Source organism: Neoarius graeffei, chromosome 4 (assembly GCF_027579695.1).
Source record: "Neoarius graeffei isolate fNeoGra1 chromosome 4, fNeoGra1.pri, whole genome shotgun sequence".
Taxonomy (NCBI): Eukaryota; Metazoa; Chordata; class Actinopteri; order Siluriformes; family Ariidae; genus Neoarius; species Neoarius graeffei.
The window spans coordinates 93,180,520-93,186,519 of record NC_083572.1 but is presented as its reverse complement, the minus strand read 5'-3'; positions in this window follow the sequence as shown (position 1 = coordinate 93,186,519).

Below are 6,000 nucleotides of genomic sequence, written 5' to 3'. Positions count from 1 at the left end.
GAAAACACACTTACTTTGCGAAGTATTGAGTTGCATTGCTGACACATTACCGAGCCTTATTTCCTTGTTTGGTTTCCTGATCCCTGATTTCCTGTTTCTCATCTTTGATTCTGCCGAGTCTACGATAGCCTGTTTCATGATTTTGCCTGCTGTTCCGGATTGTTTACCTTCTTCACTTACATCTGTCTCCCAAACATCTCTGACAGAAGAAGAAGAAACCTTTATTTGTCACATGCACAGTGAAATTAATCCTCTGCATTTAACCCATCAGAAGCAGTGAACACATGCACACAGAGCAGTGGGCAGCCACACCAGAGCATCTGGGGAGCAGTCAGGGGCCAGGTACCTTGTTCAAGGCCACCCCACATCAACCTAACTGCATGTTTTTTGGACTGTGGGGGAAACCCACGCAGACACAGGGAGAACATGCAAACTCCACACAGAAAGGCCCTTGCCAGCCGCTGGATTCAAACCTAGAACCTTCTTGCTGTGAGGCGACAGTGCTAACCACTACACCACCGTGCCAACAGAATACCTCACACTCCCTGGCAAAGAGAATGCATAGTCACCTGTTCATACGTCATGTTCAGGAACAAACTAATGTTAATGGCGCTAAAACAGCCACCGTCAAATGGTGCGGTTGGAGTCTTGGTCTTGACTCAAAAATTGACTCGAGGTTTAGTGACTCGACAACAACACTCATCTCATCTCATTATCTGTAGCCGCTTTATCCTGTTCTACAGGGTCGCAGGCAAGCTGGAGCCTATCCCAGCTGACTATGGGCGAGAGGCGGGGTACAGCCTGGACAAGTTGCCAGGTCATCACAGGGCTGACACATAGACAACCATTCACACTCACACCTACAGTCAATTTAGAGTCACCAGTTAACCTAACCTGCATGTCTTTGGACTGTGGGGGAAACCAGAGCACCCGGAGGAAACCCACAAGTACACGGGGAGAACATGCAAGCTCCGCACAGAAAGGCCCTCGCCGGCCCCGGGGCTCGAACCTGGACCTTCTTGCTGTGAGGCGACAGCGCTAACCACTACACCACCATGCTGCCCCAACAACAACACTGACGTGAGCAGTTACTGATTGAATAAAATATTTTGTTGAACACATTCAAAAGTTGGTAGTGACTTTTTCTCATTGTACAGGGGAATTTCCGCCACATGGTGTGACTCTAGTTTGGGGGAAATGACCTTTATCAGTCTCATCTCATCTCATTATCTCTAGCCGCTTTATCCTGTTCTATAGAGTCGCAGGCAAGCTGGAGCCTATCCCAGCTGACTATGGGCAAAAGGCGGGGTACACCCTGGACAAGTCGCCAGGTCATCACAGGGCTGACACATAGACACAGACAACCATTCACACTCACATTCACACCTACGGTCAATTTAGAGTCACCAGTTAACCTAACCTGCATGTCTTTGGACTGTGGGGGAAACCGGAGCACCCGGAGGAAACCCACGCGGACACGGGGAGAACATGCAAACTCCGCACAGAAAGGCCCTCGCCGGCCACGGGGCTCGAACCCGGACCTTCTTGCTGTGAGGCAACAGCGCTAACCACTACACTACCGTGCCGCCCCTTTATCAGTCCAAAAACTAAAATATTTCCAATATAACAGACAGTAGAACCTCTTTAGGAAGCTTTAAAAAGCTTAACTAAACAATAAATACTGTTCCTTTTGTAGGCACAAATTGAGTGAGATTGTATTTAAATAAAAAAAAAAAACAGACAGCATGTAACCTCTGAACATTTACAAATAAAATCACTTGCTTCCTGATTCCTGCTCCTTTTATTAAAGTGCATATCACGGGTAAATTCAGGAGCAAGATCAATGTAATTCTCCTATTTTATATTAAACTTTGGTCAAATATCTGTCACATTCTGCATTCTCTGCAATTTTTTTACCTTGTGCAATACCAGAAAAATTCACTTGAAATCAAGCCATTTGAGGCGAATTGGTCCGCCTCTGAAAAAACTTGGCATTTGGATTTCCCGGCAAACATTGATTTTCATGACGTCGTGTGCGGGACGCCTCCCTCTGAATCCTACGTCAGTGCTGGCTTGTTTTTGAGAAAACGACCTGGTGGTTTTCTGCAAATTTCTTCAACGTTATCGTGTAATTATTAAAATGGTTAACAGATGTATCGTAGGAGGGTGTAGCGACACCAATCTTGATGAGATTAGTACTCATCATTTCCCAAAAGACCGGGCAATGAGAGAGAAATGGGAGCGCTTGGTCTACACAGGCTGTGCACTGAAACCGTGCAAAGCTCACGCAGCCTGCTGGCGCTTCCGCAGGTGACATCACGAATCTGGCTCCAGACTCCCTTGGGGTTTTTCCAGACGCGTTTTGTTATTTTATTTTTTTCTGCTGTAGACAGATGGCCTTGTGCAAAATTACCTTTCTGGATGAGTGTGTAAAGGGACATACTTTCATATAAAAAAACCCCGAAATTGGTCCAGTGACTCTGCTCTTTACATTGTCCTTTATGTCATGCTTCAGAAGCTCAGGATTATTTTTCTTAGTTAAGACAGTTAAAACTTTTGGGATAGGTTAGTGCTGGCTCATTGGTCAAGTTCTTAGGTTACTAGTCAGCAGGTCAGGGGTTTGAGCCCCAGCACTGCTAAGCTTCCAGCATTGGGTCCTTAAAAATATCAAATATGCCCCCCCCGTTATAGGGGACATATATATATTAAAAAAAAAAACCCTCACTTTTAGGTATCTGGAGCCTACTGAAGCACAAACTCTAAAATAAGTCACCCATTCAGTCTCTTTTATTCTGTTTACTTCACAAAATATGAGCTTCAACAAGCCTTTCGGATTTGGCTCCTCTTTCTATTCAGCCATCAACTGAGTGGAGCTCATTAGAATGATCCCGCCCCCTCATCTGAGTATCTCCACTCATGACTTGAAAATGGTCTTTGTGAATAAATATTTATTAGGAAAGTGCTACCTGATTGGCTGGCGGAAGGGGGGGGGGGGGGGGTGAGCAGAGGCTCATTATAATTTCAAGGAACAGACACTCAAATTAGCTGTTTGGAACGGGGCTGTTATTTTGACCAAAGCATTTCACAGACATTTCATTCAGACCTCAGGGAACTGAGTCAACTTGTGGAAAAGGGGTATAATATGTCGCCTTTAAGTTAGTTTTGGTCACCCCCCAATCAGCTCTCCACTATGATATGACAGCTACCAACCTGAGATGCAGAAGGCTAATACATGCACTTACAATACAACACTTCAGGACATGCTGCTATTGGTAAATAATCAACTGCCTTGTGGTAACCATATTGCTCCTTTGTGTCCGGCTGCATCACACCTCACACCAGCCAGTTGTTAGTGTGGGATTTTCATCCACAATAGTTGGTAGAGTTTACACAGAATGGTGCAAGAAACAAAAAACGTTCACTGAGCGGCATTCCTGTGGGTGGAAATGCCTCAGTGGTGAACCCTGATTTGTGCTGCAGCACGCAAACTGTACGGTCACACTTGAATCAATGAATATGGACCCAATCAAGTCAAGAGTTCAGGTTGCTCTTGGTGGTGTAATGATGTGTGGAATGTTTTCTTGGCACCCACTGGGCCCCTTAGGTCAGAGGAGAATAGCTAGACTGTCAGAATGCTTCAGGCTAATGGGTTAAATCAGCATTAGAGCACATTGGGTTACACTCCTGTCAGCAGAAAACAGGACTCTGAGGCTACAATGAGTACAGGATCACCGAAACTGAACAGTTGAAGATCGAAAAATATCATCAGGTCTGATAAATCTTGGTTTGTGCTGCAGATGGCAGGGTCAGAATTTGGTTCCAACTGCATGAATCCATCATGTCATTTTTCAGCAGTTCAGGCTGCTGGTGGTGGTGTAATGTTGTGGGGAGTGCGAAATGTTTTTGTGGCACATGTTGGGCCTCTTAATACCAACTGAGTATCATTTGAATGCCACAGCCTGTCTGGGATCTGAATCTGACAGAGCACTTTTGGGATGTTGAAGAACAGGAGATTTGCAGCTGACAAACTCTGCACTAACTAATTACTGTATATGATGCAATCACATCAACGTGGGCGAGAATATCAAAGGAATGTGTCCAACACCTTGTGTCATCCATGCCATGAAGAATTAGAGGCTGTTCTGAGAGCAAAAAGAACCCAATCTTCTCCAGTATTACAAATGTGGCTGGAGAGTGCACAACAGGTTCAATATTCACTTTTATCTGCGTAGTGCATTATTACTGTAAATCAACACTGTCACAAAGCAAATTTTCAGAAATCCAGATGTAGAGTATACACTCACCAGCTACTTTAATAGAAACTTGTTCTTGATTCTAAGATTCCTGTTCTTGGCTGCAGGAGTGGAACCCAATCTGCTTTTCTGCTGTTGCATGCTGAGATGCTTTTCTGCTCACCATGGTTGTAAAGAGTTGCTATGAGTCACTATATCCTTCCTGGCAAAAAAGCTTGAACCAATTTCCTCTGACCTCTCTTATCAACAAAGTGTTTCAACCCAAAGAACATAAACCAACTTGTCTGGTACCAACACATTACATTAATAGCACTTAGCAGACACTGTTATCCAGAGCAATGTACAACATACCCAGAGTAGCCTGGGGAGCAGTTGGGGGTTTAGGTGCCTTGCTCAAGGGCACTTCAGCCATTCCTACTAGTCTAGGGAATCAAACCAGCAACCTTTTGGCTCTAAAGCCACTTCTCTAACCATTAGGCCATGGCTTCCCAAGATGTTTGGAAACGATGACACACGTTTGCTTCCTGATTGGGTCTCATCAGTCATGACACATCCTTCCCTGATTTGTAAACTTCTTGTCACATGACCCTTTTCCAGAAGAAAACAAGCAGCATCAGCTGTTTATACCAGCACACTCATGCCCAGTTTACATGCATGATCATGTGATATGCGTTTTCAGGTGTATTAGCATGAACAGAGATTATTTCTAATATTGAGCTAAAATGCACATCTGTACGGAGGTTGTTTTCATTTTAAAATGCCATTTTAAAACTAAAATATATACAACACCGATTCCAAAAAAGTTGGGACAAAGTACAAATTGTAAATAAAAATGGAATGCAATGATGTGGAAGTTTCAAAATTCCATATTTTATTCAGAATAGAACATAGATGACATATCAAATGTTTAAACTGAGAAAATGTATCATTTAAAGAGAAAAATTAGGTGATTTTAAATTTCATGACAACACCACATCTCAAAAAAGTTGGGACAAGGCCATGTTTACCACTGTGAGACATCCCCTTTTCTCTTTACAACAGTCTGTAAACGTCTGGGGACTGAGGAGACAAGTTGCTCAAGTTTAGGGATAGGAATGTTAACCCATTCTTGTCTAATGTAGGATTCTAGTTGCTCAACTGTCTTAGGTCTTTTTTGTCGTATCTTCTGTTTTATGATGCGCCAAATGTTTTCTATGGGTGAAAGATCTGGACTGCAGGCTGGCCAGTTCAGTACCCGGACCCTTCTTCTATGCAGCCATGATGCTGTAATTGATGCAGTATGTGGTTTGGCATCGTCATGTTGGAAAATGCAAGGTCTTCCCTGAAAGAGACGTCGTCTGGATGGGAGCATATGTTGCTCTAGAACCTGGATATACCTTTCAGCATTGATGGTGTCTTTCCAGATGTGTAAGCTGCCCATGCCACACATACTAATGCAACCCCATACCATCAGAGATGCAGGCTTCTGAACTGAGCGCTGATAACAACTTGGGTCATCCTTCTCCTCTTTAGTCCGAATGACATGGCATCCCTGATTTCCATAAAGAACTTCAAATTTTGATTCGTCTGATCACAGAAGAGTTTTCCACTTTGCCACAGTCCATTTTAAAAGAGCCTTGGCCCAGAGAAGACGTCTGCGCTTCTGGATCATGTTTAGATACGGCTTCTTCTTTGAGCTATAGAGTTTTAGCTGGCAACGGCGGATGGCACGGTGAATTGTGTTCACAGATAATGTTCTCTGGAAATA